Genomic DNA, 18,957 nt, shown 5'->3' with positions numbered 1-18,957 from the left:
CCACCAAAAGTAATGTTAAAAGACTGAAGGCAGCCTGGCGTGGTGGCGCACGCCTTTAATCCCAGCACTTGGGAGGCAGAGGCAGGCGGATTTCTGAGTTCGAGGCCAGCCTGGTCTACAAAGTGAGTTCCAGGACAGCCAGGACTATACAGAGAAACCCTGTCTCGAAAAAAAAAAAAAAAAAAAGACTGAAGGCTCACCATAATCCTGACCATCTAATCCATACAACTGATTCTGGCAAGACTTGGCAAGTGAACTAAAGCTCTACTCTTGCTCTACTTTATTGACTTATCCCCACTCCCACAACGCCTTCATTTTACTGGCACATGCCTTTCATCCCAGCAGGAAGCAAAGAAAGGCAAGTCTGAGTTCGAGGCCAGCCTGGTCTATAAATCAAGATCCGGGACAACTAAGGTTACAGAGAAACCCTGTTCTAAAAAGCAAAATAAACAAACAAAAATGCCTCCTTCATTTCACTCATCAACCCACTAGACTATCAAAAGAAAACACGGAAGTGAATCCAGTCAAGGCAGCTGGTGCTCTAGTGGGAACATTTCTCAAGATGAAGTTAGTATTCTGAGCAATTCTTCAGCATGTTGGCACTGTGTGTGTGTTTGGTTTTTTTGTTGTTGTTTTTTTTTTTTTACTTGACCACATAGATGAAAGAATTAAAAAAAAAAAAATGTGCTGTAGAGTTTCTCATCCCTCTGACTGCCCATCCTACTGGGTACTGAAGACCCTGTCTTTCCCTCTAACCAAAGTTGGAAGATCTCCTTTTCCAAGATCCTTTCTGGAGTCTACTTTGTACATATACATATTGTATAGTATTCAAACCAACTGAGATCCCTAAAAGCAAAGCTGCCTGGGGTGGGTTCTCTCCTCCCACAGAGCAGAACAGCAGATTCATTCCAGAGTGTGAGCTGCGGAGCTAGGTGCTGCCACTAACCAACCGGCTCTGTGACCTTCAAACCTACCTAAGTGACTGAGCTCTCCATACATCACAGCCTTATCACAAAACAGGGATGACAGTATTAAATACTTAATTCTTAAAATTATTGTCTGAGGACATGAGGAATACACAATTTCCAAATACAGCATGAAAGCACAAGTTCCACAAATAAATTCACTAGAATGACATAGCCAGCAGTGCTGTGCTCAAGCTAACAGCCTGGGAAGGCGCCTATGAAGGAGCAGCTCTCAAACTTACAAAGGAAGGACATGAGTGGCTAGAGCAAACAGACTGTAAGGCAGACTGGAAGTCTTGTGAGATGACACCAAAGAGATATAAGCCGCAAGCAATATGTGGCATAATTCAAAAGGGCCCAAGAGAGAACACTGGTAATTCAAAACTTCATTCATTCTTGGGATTACAAAAATGTTAAGTTATAATCTTGAAATATATTAATTCTAAGATACTATTTATTTCCAGGCAACTGACAGTGGTTTCCCAGCTTCAAAAAGGAAACAAAGTCACACACTGGTACAGACACACATCCCTTACTTAGATATTACGTATCATTTTATAAAGGAAAGCACTTCAGAACAAAGTGAGGATTGTAAATGAAAGCACCCTACACAAAGATAGCACTTAAAAAAAATGTGTATGGGTGTTTTACCTACATATATGTTTGTGCACCATATGCAAGTCTGCTGCCTAAGGAATTCAGAAAAGGTTGTCAGATCCTCTGGAACTGGAGTTACAGACCATTTGTGAGTGACCACCACTAGGCCACTCAAAAACATGACTAAGTGAAACCAGGTCCTCTGGGAAGAACAATACATGTTGTTAACAACTGAGCCATATCACCAATCCCATGCACCCATTTCAAAAAAAATAAAATAAAATCCCTGTAGGTAATCTTATTTCTCTTACAGAATAGAAAAGTAAAACTGCCTAAGTAGCCGGGTGTGGTGGCCCACGCCTTTAATCCCAGCACTTGGGAGGCAGAGGCAGGCAGATTTCTGAGTTCGAGGCCAGCCTGGTCTACAGAGTGAGTTCCAGGACAGCCAGGGCTACACAGAAAAACCCTGTCTCAAAAAACCAAAAAAAAAAAAAAAAACTGCTTAAGTTAATAAAAGTTATGCCTTTACACTAAGTGGAATTAAGCTAAGAAATGCGAGTAATTAAAAGCTAGCAAATGAAGGCAGGAAAATAGCCACTAGTGTATATACATACAGAGTTTCAAAGCTTAGAAATTAGAGAAGGGTGAAGGAGTTTATAATGGATACTGTACTGTTCTTTGTAGTGAGTTCTTTTCCATTCTGCCCCAATTCTGCCCCAATTACAGAAGTATGAATTATTTAAGTTTATGGTATTGTGTTTCCTATTTCTTCCACTAGGCAGTAATGTGTGGAAGGATAGTAGAGTGACATCCCAAAAGATGTATGGAAGAAGAGTAGAGTGACAGTCTGGTATAATGTGTCTATGTACCTCAAGTGCTGTGCTTTCCCACAAAATGTCTCCTTTACCCTGTATGTTCAAGGACATAACTTTACCACTGTCCAATAACTCAGAGCAGGCACTAAGACACATAAGAGTCCATAGCCATACACGTCTTCTAAACCTACCTATATATCCAACACCACCAAATAAATCAACAGGTTGGCTAAAACCCATTGGGTTACCTTCTACAGCAAAGGCTCCAAATCCCAGGAGTAAGGGATGTGAAAATCACAAGTTATGGCAGAGTTCTGGAAAACTTTCTTCATCTATAGATTATATTACTCCGCCCTGAAATTCTCTATCTCCATTAAAGAACACAGGTAATAAAGCGAGGGAGGCATGGGACACACTGCTGCAGCAAAACAACTCTGATGACACAGAGGTAACTTGAGGACTCTAGAAAACCCTCCCATGAATGTTTAAAAGGACAACTACTAATGAGTGCTCAGAATGATTTAGTGTCAAAAGTATGTGACTCTCTACAAGAGCAGGATGTATGTCCAAGTCTCCAAAAAATGTCTTAACATCATAGAATTTATCACTGCAGAAGTAAACCCGGTACATTCATCCTGAATGCGGGTCTCTGTCTTTAAGGTTCAAAGACTATGTATGCATACTTTTTTTTATTTTATTTTTGAGCCAGAACATTCTTCAAATTCTAAAGGCTCTCCAACCCTGCCTAGAGCTGCTTTAAAGCTGATGCTTTAGCAAAAATACAGTATGACTGGTCTAATTCTTGGCCAATGGTTTTTCAATTTTGACAAATCTTTCAACAGCAAGAACCACAGGAAAATGGCTATTCTAGTGGAGCTTATTTTAATTAGGAAATCTGAATTGTAAAACTAGAAGAATGGTAAACAGAAGACTTTACAAAACCTTGGTTATAGAAAAGTTTAGCCAATCATGAAACTACAGTTGCTTCTACAAGCATGGAAGACAGAGGTAAACATCTTTTAGCACAGTGTTATTACTGTAAGTCTACTGAAACTTACCTATCTGGCTTCTCAACAAAGACTTCCTTCTAACTCTTTGACAGTGTAGTAATAAGCCTCTCATCCTTATTTCCTGGGGGTTAATTCCAGCCAAACTGAGAGCCTAAGTGGTGGGATTAAAGGCATGCGCCACCACTGCCCGGCTAACCTTTCCTTTATTTAGACATCCAAATTCTATTCATCTTATTAGTACATTCTCCATACAATTTAAGAGTATGTTTAATAACTACCCAACCCAGTTTATCTTACTCAAATTGCAAGGCACTGTTAAGAACTGTTACTTGCCGGGCGTGGTGGTGCACGCCTTTAATCCCAGCACTCCGGAGGCAGAGGCAGGCGGATTTCTGAGTTCGAGGCCAGCCTGGTCTACAAAGTGAGTTCCAGGACAGCCAGGGCTACAAAGAGAAACCCTGTCTCCAAAAACCAAAACAACAATAAAAAAAGAACTGTTACTTGGGATGCATGGAGGACAGAAAACACCTAAAGGTACCTAGAGGTGAGGTAATTTAAACATTTGCTCCCTGTGCCTGACAAATGGACAACGATCCAACCCAGAGAGTTGCTATTAAAGTCTGCTATCAAAGAGGGTTCTCTACTGGAAGAAACCACTTCTTGACCTTGAGGTCAGAATATGAGAAATGTAAAACAAGCTCTGAAGTCATCCTTTGAACCTTTGGCACCACCAAATAGCCTCTCCCTCTCCCCCCTCCCCCTCCTCTCTGCTTTTATGGACAAAGTCTCCTATGTAGCTCAGGATGAACTTTATAATCCCCCTGCCTTACACTCTCTAGTATTGGAAATACAGACATGTACTACCACATCTGGCTAATGAGTAATAAATTTCCTTTTGCTGCAACTAGTTTTTTTCATATGTTTTTATGATATTGGGGACTGAAACTTGGGTCTCACCCATGTCACATCAATCTCCTACCACTGAACTATAAATGTAAGCCCATCCCAAATTTCTTATATTTCAAAGAAACCTAACAAAAGACTTTGTTTTGGTTTGTTTGGTTTTGGTTTTTCTAGACAGGGTTTGTCTGTGTTAAGAGCTCTTGCTGCTATCCTGGATTCACTTTATAGAACTCAAGAGATCTGCATGCCTCTGCCTACCACGCATGCCACCACAACCAACAGGCTAAGACGTTCTTAAGAGAAGTTACATTAAGTGGACATGATTAGACAAATGGCTCAGCAGTCAAAAGGAGGGTTTCACTACTAGTCTGTAATTACTACAATGCTCTCTTCTGAATTACAAGGACTAGGGTATATATGTGGCACACTAACATGCTCAGGAGTACATATATACATAGAATTATTCATATATATATATATGTGTGTGTGTGTGTGTGTATATATATATATATATATGACACAAGACTGAATATAGAAGACAAGTAGCTTACCATACAGCCCAACCCTGCACACATAAAATACCTAGATGACAGTCTAAATACTTGTTCCCAAACACTTAGTAGGATCTTTACTACCCGCTTCCTCAACCCTTACCATACACAAACTTCTAGCAAGCACTAAGGACAAAGAACAGAGCTGCAGTTCACCTGCTACTAGAAAGCATATTCAAAATCACACTTGGGTCAGTGGGAAAACAACAACACTTAGCAGCAAAAACTAGTCAAAAAGAAAAACCAAAAAGCCAGTGGTGGGGGTGGTGCCGCCACACACCTTTAATCCCAGCACTCCGGAGGCAGAGGCAGGCGGATTTCTGAGGTTGAGGCCAGGCTGGTCTACAAAGTGAATAGCCAAGGCTACACAAAGAATCCCAGGACAGCCAAGACTGCACAGAGAATCCTGTTTCGAAAAATAACAACAAAGTCCCTGTCTAAAATTAAGGGGGGGGAGGAGGAGATAAAAGACATTTTCAACAAATAGGCAAAGGTTTTATGAACTAGCTTTGAAATGCAGGATACTCTTTATCATATCTTAACCCACTAATTCATTTTATGACCCAGTGTTTGAAAAAAGAATTACTGCCTGGTCTACAGAGTGAGTTCCAGGACATCCAGGGCTACACAGAGAAACCCTGTCTCAAAACAAACAAACAAACAAACAATTACTGTTGGGCGAGGTGACTCAACATTTGTCCCTGCACTCAGAAAGCTATTGAAGCACTGCTGAGTTTAGATGCCAACCTGGGTTATAGAGATCATACCTTAAACAAAAAGCAACTGTCGGGCTGGTGAGATGGCTCAGTGGGTAAGAGCACCCGACTGCTCTTTCAAAGGTCCGAAGTTCAAATCCCAGCAACCACATGGTGGCTCACAACCACCCGTAATGAGATCTGATGCCCTCTTCTGGTGCGTCTGAAGACAGCTACAGTGTACTTACATATAATAAATAAATAAAATAAATCTTAAAAAAAAAAAAAGCAACTGTCTTTCCCTCAATCTCCAGTCAATACAACCTAACTTTTACTCTATTTTATACACAAGAAACGGAGTCCTGGGAGATCAGAGTAGCCCAAGAGCAGCTACCTTGTACCACCACCCAACCACATTGGCAGGCTCTATATTCCACGTGGTTCTCATTTCAGCCACACAGTATAATAATCAGCTCCCATAAAATACACTCTTCCTCAATGGGTATGCCAACTATTTCAGATAAAAGTCCTCAAATTTAAGTCCTGTTTTAACTAGTCTTCTTCCTGGTTTTTTTTTAAACACCCGAAGTCCCGTGATTGCCTAAGGAAGGACAGCTGAGGATATTAACCATACTCAAGGACACAGGAATTACTAATTAGTATTTCTGGAAATTGCATAATACCAAGCCCAACAATACCTCTCCCCTGGCACTAGCTTCACAAGGTGCACAAGTCTCCTGATGTAACAGCAGCTAGAAACAAGCAATCTCCACCTCGAATGGAAACCAAGAAAAGTAGAGTGGCCACTGCAAAGACCCTGACAAATAGTCCCAGTCCTTTCCAAAACAAATACTACTGGTTTCCACCTTCCGCACCCAACAGAGAGCAGTACAGCATAGTCATACAAATACAGTAAGAGGCACTCTCAAACTCAGCCATACATAAGAGTGCCACCCTGTTCCACATCAAGGCTTAGGAATACTGACCCCATTTTATAAGTCAGAACTGTGGCTTACAGAGAGAACAGAATTTGGACAGGCACGGGTCCTGGACAATGAGCTCCACAGCTATCTAGAGTGCTACCCAACTAAGACCATTGCTTCCTGCAGCAAAGTTCCAGAGCCTTTGTACGCTGGAAGGGCTAACATGATTTTCTTTACAGAAGGGGGATCTCTACTGAAATTTGCTAGAATGAAGACAAAAAGAACCTGGATGGTGGTATCTATTCTCTGAGACCTGCCTAGAAAACCAAGACCTACTCATCAGAGTGCTTATTTCTAGCTGTGGACATACCCCATCTTCTTCCTACCTTTATCCTATATAATGCAAGAAGACAGCAAATACCCTGGAGAGAAGGCTCAGCAGTTAAGAGCACTGACTGCTCTTCCAGAGGTTCTGAGTTCAATTCCCAGCAACCACATGGTGGCTCAGAACCATCTGTAATGGGATTTGATGCCCTCTTCTGGTGTCTGAAGACGGTTTACTCATATAAAGCAAATAAATTAAAAAAAAAAAAAAAAAGAGGGCACTGGGTTGATAAGATCTGTGCCAGGAAGACACTTATTTTAATGCAAAACAGGCAAAGACAGGCTTCTTGAAGGGCAGGGACAAATGAGAGACTGAAAGTCAGGCAGTAGCATCAGAATCAAGATGACATGCTGTAAAATCTTAGAAGAGCAAAGCTGAGATGTGACTGAATGGGCAGATGCTGCTCAGATTCCTAGAGTCACCATTCTTTTTTTTCTTTTCTTTTCTTTTTTTTTTCGAGACAGGGTTTCTCTGTATAGCTCTGGCTGTCCTGGAACTCACTTTGTAGACCAGGCTGGCCTCGAACTCAGAAATCCGCCTGCCTCTGCCTCCCGAGTGCTGGGATTAAAGGCGTGCGCCACCACGCCCGGCTGAGTCACCATTCTTAAAGCATTCAGATAGCAGGGCCTCTGATCTCAGGACCAGGAGACTGGATTAGGGGTAGGGGAGTGGGGGTGGATGGGGCTTACTCTGGCAAGATCAAGTGCCAAGAGCATTCTATTTTCTCATAAAAATAGCCCTGAGAACCCATCTAAGAAAAGACATTTTGTAGTCACACAACTGTCATTTATGATATAAAAGAAAATGTTAAAACCTCACTAGTACAAATAAGACACTGCTAAATTCAGACAAAAATGGAAATGTATGTAGTCTTTCTAGAAGAATAACAATGGAAGGATTTCAAATACACACTTTTTGATCTAGTGGTCTTATTCCTAGAGATGAAAGAGAAAAATCTGAAAACCACATCCAAAACTAGAAATTATGGTGACTTACACAGTGCTTTAAGTACTTAACTTTATGAAAGGTTCACCTGTATAGTAATCTGGCAAAACAAAAGAAACAAGCCAGGCTGGTGCACAGCAGTAATCCCAATAACTGGGAGGAAAAAGCAGCGCTGACCAGGGATTTCAAAAGCACCCAGGGTTACTGAGGGCATTTGTCTCAAAAACAAAAATGCAAGCAGATCAAAGAGCTTTAGACTAGACAAGAGATTGCCAGAGCCTACATAAAAGAGAATGAAGAACCAAGTCTAAAAAAAGTAGTCCTCTGACTTCCACTTGTGACCAACAGTCACATATTCGCTCACAATTATAAATACAAACTCCACATAGTGAGGGATATATGGTAGAGTACCTGCCTAGTATGTGCAAGGCTCTTAAAACCCACCCCTAATTGAGGGTCCAATTCAATTTTGCTATGAAAGTATAGGGAGAAAACTGAAAAGAAATAAAAATAAGATTAATGGGAAAATGGAGGGGGCAGGGTGGCTGGTTTTAGTTTTTTTCAAAGCTGTATAGCCCTGGGCTGAAACTCAGAGATCTGCCTCCCAAGTACTAAGACTAAAGCCGTGAGTGCACTACCACCACCCAGCAAAAGAACCTGCAACTTTAAAATACATCCTCAACTTCCAAATTCTTTTTTTTTTTTTTTTAATTTTTTTCTTTTTTCTGAGACAGGGTTTTTCTGTGTAGCCCTGGCTGTCCTGGAACTCATTCTGTAGAGACCAGGCTGTCCTGGAACTCAGAAATCCGCCTACCTCTGCCTCCCAAGTGCTAGGGATTAAAGACGTGTACCATCAGTGCCTGGCCCAAATTCTTTAAATGACCACATATTACTATTGTTCAGATAAAATAAAAAAATGATATGTGTGGCGCACGCCTTTAATCCCAGCACTAGGGAGGCAGAGACAGGTGGATTTCTGAGCTCACCAGCCTGGTCTACAAAGTGAGTTCCAGGACAGCCAGGGATATACAGAGAAACCCCGTCTGCGGGCGGGGGTGGGGGGGGGGTGGGGGGGAGTCAGGCAGATCCATGACTTGAGGCCAGTCTGGTCTAAATGGAAAGCTCTAGGACAACCAGAACTACCTAGTCCGAAAAAACTAATTTGGCTACCTCTTCCAGACTTTCACCTATACACTTGTATCAAACTGATCTATAAGCACTTACATTCTTGAACTTCTAAAGATCAAATGTTCCTTTGTTTTGACACTATGATATAAGCACTAGAAAGGCAATGCAGTTGGTCCCTGCAGGGCTCAGATGGTACAGGTGCCTGCCTAACATGCACAAAGCCCAGTATATGATCCCCAGCACCGTATAAATGATGGTGGGGCACACTTGTAATTCCAACGTTCAAGGTCAACCTTGGCTATGTGAGACCCAGTCAGTCTCAAACAACCCACTCCACTGAAAAACAAAATCATAAGAAAAAACAAAACAAAACACCAAAATAGTCTCTGTACATCTTCAAAACTGATAAAAAAATAATTACCATCTGGCCTATCAAATCACTCCTAAATATCTGGCCCATAAAATTAATCCACATCCATATAAATACTTATACACAAACCTTTTTCCTGATAAACAGGGCCTCAAAATGTAGGTGAGGCTGGTCACCAACTCTCTATCCTGTCTCTGACTCCCCAGAGCCACCACTCTTGACCTTATACAGAAGGGGTTATTATAGGCAGCACTATTCTATCTTTCCCAAAAGTGAAAACTATTCAAGCCCACCATTTTATCCATTAAGACTGAATAAGCCAGGCGTGTTGGCTCACTCCTTTAATCCCAGCACTCGGGAGGCAAGGCAGGTGGATTTCTGAGTTCGAGGCCAGCCTGGTCTTCAAAATGAGTTTTCAGGACAGCCAGGGCTATACAGAGAAACCCTGTCTCGAAAAACAAAAAGAAAAAAGAAAAACATGCTGCCCATACACATTTATTTACTTGCCCACTTCTCCCTTTTAAAATACTGGGTCAGGGTTGAAACAGCCCTCACCTACTGACCACATTGCACTGCAAGCTGCTAAAGAGGAAAGTCAAAGCAGCACTCTTAACTGGGCGTGGTGGCGCACGCCTTTAATCCCAGCACTCGGGAGGCAGAGGCAGGCGGATTTCTGAGTTCGAGGCCAGCCTGGTCTACAGAGTGAGTTCCAGGACAGCCAAGGCTACACAGAGAAACCCTGTCTCGAAAAACCAAAAAAAAAAAAAAAAAAAAAAAAAAAGCAGCACTCTTAAGCAACTGTATACCCCGCAGTAAGCTTACCACAGTTACTAGAGACTTCAGTGGTATTCTTAGTTAAAACTCACTCGTCTTATAAATCACAGTATTGTTTTAACGAGCTTGCATTTAGTATTATGTATGGCAAATTCCTATTCAATAGTTAAGATGCTCTTCTAGGTACCAAGCACACAATACAGAATAAGAAAAGCCAAACAAAACCCTCTCCTGTGGAACTTAATTCTCATTATAAAGAAAATGAAAGTAACCTAAAAATCTGCTACATGTGCATACCATATGTATTAAGTGAAATAGCAGCAGCAAGGATTTTCTCACAATTCTCACTTTGCAAATGTCTGGTGTTTTCTTACTAAAACAATAAAAATCACAAGGACTTATCAGATACTATTAGCAAGGGGGTTTTTTGGATGGTTGGTTTTCAAGACAGGGTCTGTAGACCACGCTGGCCTCAACCTCAAAAGCTCTCTCTGCCTCCAGAGTACTTGGGATTTAAGGCCTGTGGCACCACACCCAGCTCCATTAGTAAGTTTCAATGACAAACTTTCCTTCTTGAACACAGAATCAGTAGGTGGCCCAAGCTATCCAAGATCTGGAGAACCTCCGGCCTCTCTACTTGCTGAGTACTGAGATTACAGGGCCCTGATATCACGCCCTTCTTCTTTCCAACCTTTGTTAATCTCACAAATTCATTCAAACTTAGACATTACAATTTTAACTTTGTGTGTGTGCGTGCTCTCGTGCTATGCATGCATGGGTGGAAGGAAGTCAGAAGGCAGTGTCAGTTCCCCAAGAGCTGAAGTTACAGGCCATTCACTGTACACAGCTCTGGAAGAGCAGCTGAGCCCTCTTCCCAAACTCTAACCATCCAAACACTTTACACCACACAGACCCTTACAGTGGGTTCTCAGAACAGACTGCTCAGACTGGCTTTTCTTTAAAAACAACTCCAAACAGGCTGTTGTGACTCCCAGCCTGGACTCAACCCTGTATCAAAACCCTGCCTCCAGTGCCTCGAGAGAAGGCGTGTCTGCAACTGCCACTCTTGCTGAGGCCCCAGGCTCTGCTCCCAGCATTCTCATGGCTCCTCACAACCTTCTATAGCTCTCGTTCAGGAGGACCTGAGGCCCTCTTCTGCTCTCCAGGGGCAGAATGTATGTGTGCACAAATATTAATAAACATAATCTCCAGTCTACACAATTTTTAACTCTCAAGTCATTCAACTGCCTGAATTGTGTAACTTGAAAATACTGCCTTCTTCTGTATCTCCAAAAGTGAAAGTGTAATTTGGTACAAAGATCACAAAACTGGCTCAAAAAAGACTAACTCTGGAGACAAAGTCTAAATTCCTTTAAATAATTCAATAATTTAGTGGAAATTTTACTAAGTGGTCTAAGGTTCTCCAGCAATCCTTAGATAAAATTTCCCTCTTGCAGCCCTCCAAACTAGACACACGAGCATTCAGAACATCCAAAATGTCCCAGTCACTTTTGTATCCTAGCTTTCATCAATAAGCAAAATCCCTTATCTTTAGCAATTTGCATGTGCAGAATGCTAACAAGATAAAAGAGGTTTATTTCCAGTTAAGACCAACTAATACCACTTAAAAAGACTTACTTTAGCTTGAGTCCTTACATACTTTATTGGCTACCAAAGCTAGGATGTACAAATCAGCAACAATATATTTCGTAATTCTCGGCTTTTCCTTCTAGATTTGATCAATTCAATTCAGTCTTTGACAGTGTTACCTTCTCCAACCTTCCTAGTTGAAGCTTTGGAAAGGAAGGAGTTGGTTACCTATAAATGCCCTCCATGGAAAGATCATTCCCCATCCAAATTAAAGTGAATAAAATAATGTTCTTGTAAATTATTGCAAAGCCCATAAAACTGAGCGCCAGCTGAAGACTTCTAAACAGGGTTTCTCTGTGTAGCCCTGGCAGTCCTGGAACTCACTTTGTACACTAGGCTGGCCTCGAACTAAGAAATCCACCTGCCTCTGCCTCCCGAGTGCTGGGATTAAAGGCATGAGTCACCAAGCCCGGCTAGCTGAAGACTTGAAATTGAAAACACATTCACAATTCCTTTGCATTTCTGTGGGTGACATTTTTTTTTTTTTTAAATTTATAGCTGTCTTCAGAAACCCCAGAAGAGGGCATCAGATCTCATTACCGATGGTTGTGAGCCACCATGTGGTTGCTGGGATTTGAACTCAGGACCTTTGGAAGAGCAATCAGTGCTCTTAACCGCTGAGCTATCTCTCCAGCCCTGTGGGTGACATTCTTTACAACATCCAAGCTCTACCAATTCCAAGGGAAGTTGACATCTCCATTCATAAAATTTTTCCAATTTTTTATTATAGCACTAAAGAGCACATTGGCTTAAGTACACTGCGAGTTGGATTTTAGTAGCCAGAGACTATTAATATCACCTTTGATGGTAAGTAAAGACATTCTCAAGAGGGCTGCTGCAACTGGCAACCAACATATATATATACACACACACACAGGAGATAATCTCACCAGATTTCGAAAAGCATAAACAAGTAAACAAGCAGGCTAAAAACACTTTTAAAAAACAAACAAAAAAACCCTTGTCTTGAGTAACAGGGAGGTCAGCCAATCAGCAGAGGCACATGACTCACCCACCGGCCTGAGCCAAAGTATTCACACTGTCCACTACACTAACGTGGGATTTCCCATCTCCAACCCAGCTCGGCCTTGGGGGCTTCTCGTTTAAGTGCTATTTCCGTGTTTGTGTGTGTGTGTGTGGGGGGGGGTCATTTTGCTGAATCACAACTCTCCAACATCCCCACCCTAAGCCGACACACTCCTGCAAGTAAGAAGCCATTGCAAGGGACGGCAGCAAGCAGAGACCCATCAACAAAGCACCCAAAGAGTAGGCTTCCAGGTTGGGAGTGGGTGGGTCGAGAGGGACTCCTGGTCCTTCGTCACCCTTCCTGTCCCCTGGGTCCAGCCTGGAGCAGGCGTGCGATGGAAGCACATCTTCTATGTCTTTCTAGGCAGAGCTCCGGGGACAGCCGGAAAGGTGAGACTAATAAGCGGGAACTCGCTATCCCAGCACTGGCAGGAGTACCCAGCTGACCGAAGGAGAGCGCGCCGGGGCACGACGCGCAAGAGCGGCCCGCCCCAAGGGGGAACTGCAACCAGAGAGAGCGGGCGGTACCCGCGGCCAGCATCCCGGGCCCGGACTTACGCGGCCCGGCGCGCACCGCAGATCCAGCGGCAGTCGCTTCCTCCTCCTCCTCTTCCTCCTCCTCCTCCTCCTCACTTGACAAAATGGCGGCGGCAGGAAGTGCCGGGAGCTTGGCCCGCCCCCCGCCCGCCCCCGGCCGCCCAGCGCGCCCGCGCCCCGGGTCCCGGTCCCGTTCCCTGCCGCCGCCCGCGCCAAGGCGGACAGCGGCGGCCGCAACTACCCCGGTACAAAGTCCGCGAGCCCACTCGGCCGCCGCCGCCCCAACGGCGCGGGCGGCCCCGGCAGGGCGCGAGAAGCACCAGGCTCCGGGCCCACGAAACTGCGGCCTCCCCACCCCCGCGCCGATGGCGTAGGTGGTGGCGCACCGGCCCCATTACGCAATGCAGGTTACGCGGGCCGCGCCGTGGGGCCCCGGCAGCCCGCCTCGCGGCCGCGAAGGACACCGGTCCCCTCACCTGAGACGCTAGGCCGCACGCCGCCGCACGCTGTCCGGGACGCCAAGCCGGGGCCGGTCCGCCGCGCCCGCCGCGCCGCTGCGCTCACAGGGCCCGCTCGCCCGCGGGCACTGCTGGCAGCCTCCGCCGCAGCCGCCGCCACTGCTTCGGTTCCTCGGCTGCGGGAGAGCAGAACAAACAGCCCTGCCGCCGCCGCCAGCGCACTGATGTCACCACGCACGCTGCGCGCGCGGCCCCGCGTCATCGCCGCCGCCCGGCGTGCGCGTCCCGCTGGTCCTCCCGGGTCGGGAGAGCTTCGTTAGTGCCGGCGGCGGTTGTAGAGGTGAGGACTGGAGACTGGCTCCCCCGACTGGGGGGAGGAGGGCGGGAGCCCTTGGAACACGATCGAGGGTCTCTGCGGACTGTGTACCCCAGAGGGATACACAGAAGAGGGAAGATCAAGAGAAGACAAGAGGAGTCTTCAGGGCCATCCATAAGAAAACAGCTTTTCGGAGGAAGCCGACACGCAGACCCAGGGAAGGAACCTTGCAGATGAGTGGGGATCGTCACATGCAAGAAGGACAAGAAAAGATTTTTTTTTTTTTCCCCAGAGCTGAGGACCGAACCCAGGGCCTTGCGCTTGCTAGGCAAGCGCTCTACCACTGAGTTAAATCCCCAACCCCAAGAAAAGATTATTAAGCCTAAAATAGACATCCAAAATTTTAAATGATCAGATGACAAACTCAAAAGAGCAGATGGTGAAGAGAGCCCTCAAAGACAGGTGATAGAGGAACATTAAGGCCAGAGGACTATGGCTAGTTGTGTGTTAGTGGGAACTGACAATTGCTGAAAATACAGACATGTTTCACTATATTCGCTACACTCAATTTATGAAATCAACTTAAGGAAAATATTCCATGTATCATGAAATAAGAGAATGATCCAGCGGGGATTTTTTTTTTCAGAGCAGGATCTTAAGAATTCTTACCCTTCTTGCCTCAGACTTCCAAGTAATGAGATTACATGTGTTCACCCCACACCCAGGTCTTTTTTGGCTGGCCTCTGTGGAGGATCTGAAGATTGATCAGAACATTCTCTTTCTTGTCCTCCAGATTAACTTTAATTCTTTTTTTTTTTTTTAAGATTTATTTATTTATTATATGTAAGTACACTGTAGCTGTCTTCAGACACTCCAGAAGAGGGCACCAGATCTCGTTACAGATGGTTGTGAGCCACCATGTGGTTGCTGGGATTTGAACTCTGGACCTTTGGAAGAGCAGTCGGGTGCTCTTACCCACTGAGCCATCTCACCAGCCCTAACTTTAATTCTTGAAGACTTAAGTCAGCTCCCAGCATACTTTGAACTAGGTATGTGACCATTTGAGGGGTTGCAAAACATCCCAGCCTGGAATACAGAAGTTCTTTGAGTTTTTGTTTGTTTGTTTGTTTTTTGTTTTTATCTTTGAGATTTTTTTAAGACAGCATTTCTCTGTATGGCCCTGGCTGTCCTAAAACTTGCACCAGAATAGCCTTGAACACAGAAATCTGTCTTTCTCTGCCTCTTAAGTACTGGGATAAAAGGTATGTACTACCACCTCCAAAGAAAAAATTAGAATTTTTAAGGTCCCCTATATATATATATATATATATATAGAGAGAGAGAGAGAGAGAGAGAGAGGAGTCCAGAACTAAGAAGGCTGAAAGAAAAAGGTAGGCTGAGGCAGAAGGATAATAGGTTAAAAGGCAGACCACCCTGTATTAGTGAGACTGTCAAAACATCAAACAGGTGCTGGTGAGATGGCTCAGTGGGTAAGAGCACCCGACTGCTCTTCCGAAGGTCTGTCCGGAGTTCGAATCCCAGCAACCACATGGTGGCTTACGGCCATCCGTAATGAGATCTGACTCCCTCTTCTGGAGTGTCTGAGGACAGCTACAGTGTACTCACATATAATAGAAAAATAAATCTTAAAAAAAAAAAAAATCAAACAGGCTGGTGAGATGACTCCATTGGCATTTGCTGCCATTTCTGACCACCTGAACCCAATCCCTGGGACTGTCCCTCTGACCTCATAAATAAATAGTCTTTTTAAAAAATCAAAACAAAACAAAACAAGAAAGAATAAAAGTATTCCCTGCCATTGTGTTTTCCTTGTGATTAACCAAAGGTTAATTGGTTATATTGGTATATTCTAAGCCAAGTAAAGATTAAATTTTACCTTTGACTATGATAATTATGAGATGTAATTAGTTATAAGAAGTGAAGAAATGGGGCTGGTGAGATAGCTCAGCGGTTAAGAGCTCGGACTGCTCTGCTAAAGGTCCTGAGTTCAAATCCCAGCAACCACATGGTGGCTCACAACCATCCGTAATGATATCTGATGCCCTCTTCTGGAGTGTCTGAAGACAGCTACAGTGTACTTACATATAATAAATAAATAAATGAATAAATAAATATTTTAAAAAAAAAGAAGTGAGCCGGGCAGTGGTGGCGCGCGCCTTTAATCCTAGCACTTGGGAGGCAGAGGCAGGCGGATTTCTGAATTCGAGGCCAGCCTGGTCTACAGAGTGAGTTCCAGGACAGCCAGGGCTACACAGAGAAACCCTGTCTCGAAAAATCAAAAAAAAATTTAAAAAAAGAAGTGAAGAAATTGTAGCATTTGTTAAAACATCTAACTTTGGGCTACAGATCATGAAACTTTTTTTTTCCCCCCCCGACACGGGGTTTCTCTATATAGCCCTGCCTGTCCTGGAATTCACTCTAGACCAGGCTGGCCTCAAACTCAGAAATCCGCCTGCCTCTGCCTCCCAAGTGCTGGGATTAAAGGCGTGCGCCACCATGCCCGGCCATGAAACTTTTAAATATCTTCGAATTTTGCATGTTATTTCCAAAAGGTGCTCAGAAAAAAAAAAAAGTCGGGCAGTAGTGGAGTTCGCCTTTAATTCCAGCACTTGGGATGCAGAGGCCAGCCTGGTCTACAGAGTGAGTTCCAGGACAGCCAGGGCTACTCCGAGATACCCTGGGAGGGGGTTGGGGGAGGGAGAACTACCCAAAAGGTGCTCTGAAATAGAGGGGGAAATTACAAATAAGGCTGTATAAATGCAGGATCAAGCCAAGCTTTCAAGCTTCATAGTATCCCTGACACACGCTGGAAAGGAGGGGAAAATAACTCCTGAAAGTTGGCCCTGACCTCCACAAGCTTGTGTAATTTACACACAAATGGATACATGTAATACGTTTTGAAATTAAAAAGTAGTCTGGCATAATAGTGTATGCCTAGGGCTGGAGAGATGGCTCAGCGGTTAAGAGCGCCGAACTGCTCTGCTAAAGGTCCTGAGTTCAAATCCCAGCAACCACATGGTGGCTCACAACCATCGGTAATGAGATCTGATGCCCTCTTCTGGAGTGTCTGAAGACAGCTACAGTGTACTCATCATATACATGAAATAAATAAATAGATAGCATGTACCTATAATCCCAGCACTTGGGAGACAGAAGCATCCAGATCTTTTTGAGTTTGATGCCATCCTGATCCACATAGGGAGGATCAGGCCAGGCAGGGCTACATACTGAGACCTTTTCTCAAGACTGGTGTTTTTGTTTGTCTGTCTGAGACTGGGTCTCACTATGTAGTCCTAACTGTTCTGGAACTCACAATGTAGATCAGGTAACCTCACAGATCCATCCACCTCTGCCTCCCCAGTTCTGGAATAAAAAGGCCTTTGCCCCACAGGGCTGGGTTTAGTAAGTTATGGTTAAAGAAACCAAATGGTAGCCGGGTGTGGTGGCACACGCCTTTAATCCCAGCACTTGGGAGGCAGAGGCAGGCAGATTTCTGAGTTCGAGGCCAGCCTGGTCTACAAAGTGAGTTCCAGGACAGCCAGGGCTATACCTGTCTCGAAAAAACAAAAAGAAACCAAATTGTATCAACTTTAAACTGAACTGCCTCCACCCACCACTTCTCTTGTGTTACTAATTTAATTTATTAGTGTTACAGGCAACAAATGCTTTTGAAAATAATTTGGAGATTCCAGTTTGCAAGTCATAACAAAAATCTGGCTCCCCCACCCCTGGAAGTTTATACCCTGATGGTAGTGGTGCCCGCCTTTACTCCCAACACTCTAGAGGCAGGCAGATCTCTAAGTTCAAGGCCAGCCTGGTCTACAGAAAAAAAAAAAAAAAATGCTGTCTGAAAAAAAAAAAAAAAAAACAACAAAAAAGGCAACTTATAAAGTAAAGGAATATAGCAAGACCTAGGATGAAGTGCTGTGGAGAAAGACATTTTTCATTGGTTTGGTTTCTTTGCTTGTTTTTTTGGAGACCAGGTTTCTCTGTATGGCCCTGGCTGTCTCTGTAGACCAGGCTAGGCTCCAACTCAGAGTTCTCTGCCTTGAAGTTTCATTTTATTAGTCATACTTCATCTTAGAAAGTCAATCCAGCCAGAAGACACACAGTAACTCTTTTTTTTTTTAAAGATTGATTTATTTATTATATGTAAGTACACTGTAGCTGTTTTCAGACACTCCAGAAGAGGGAGTCAGATCTTGTTACAGATGGTTGTGAGCCACCATGTGGTTGCTGGGATTTGAACTCTGGACCTTCGGAAGAGCAGTCGGGTGCTCTTACCCACTGAGCCATCTCACCAGCCCCCACACAGTAACTCTTAAGGCAGTATCTCAAAACTCCTTTGGCAAACAAATGTTCCATTCCTTCTGTTTTCTGTAATACTACTGAACAGACTTGTTTTTTTTTTAAGTACGTGTATGAATGTGTACTAGAGTGAAGTATACATAAATCAATATGTATCGCTTCCAGACCAGAGGACAACTCCTAGGAGGAGTCCATTCCCTCAACTATGATTTCCTTGGCTGAGCTGTCTCAAGCTCCTTATTCTATTTATCTAATTTTGAAGTACTAATGATTGAACCCAGGATCTTTAAAGTTTTATTTATTTTTTGTTATTCTTATTGTTTATTTTGGTTTGATGTATATCCCAGGCTGGTCTCAATATACTAACAGCAGACCTCCTGCCTCAGCCTCCTGAGTTCTGGGATTACTGGTGTGTGCCATCATCTTTGTACCTTTTCTCCTTTTATTTCCCTTTTTTTTAAAAAAATATTTAGAGCCGGGCGTGGTGGCGCACGCCTTTAATCCCAGCACTCGGGAGGCAGAGGCAGGCGGATTTCTGAGTTCGAGGCCAGCCTGGTCTACAAAGTGAGTGCCAGGACAG

At 43.9% G+C, this 18,957-nt stretch overlaps 1 protein-coding gene across 1 annotated transcript in view; it reads right to left on the bottom strand.

Moving 5' to 3' along the window:
• The window catches only part of Brd4 (bromodomain containing 4), an 82,399-nt gene extending 69,025 nt beyond the window's left edge, over positions 1-13,374 (bottom strand). Inside the window, 1 exon segment of the mRNA XM_021186439.3 lies at positions 13,296-13,374. The gene's annotated coding sequence lies outside the window, so the exon portion shown is untranslated.
• Positions 13,375-18,957: the final 5,583 nt, after the last annotated feature.

The sequence above is a fragment of the Mus caroli genome, unplaced genomic scaffold, assembly GCF_978045245.1.
Source record: "Mus caroli unplaced genomic scaffold, Mus_caroli_1 scaffold_18, whole genome shotgun sequence".
NCBI classification, from domain to species: domain Eukaryota; kingdom Metazoa; phylum Chordata; class Mammalia; order Rodentia; family Muridae; genus Mus; species Mus caroli.
Note: the sequence above shows the minus strand (reverse complement) of the source record. Positions and strands in the feature narration are given on the sequence as shown.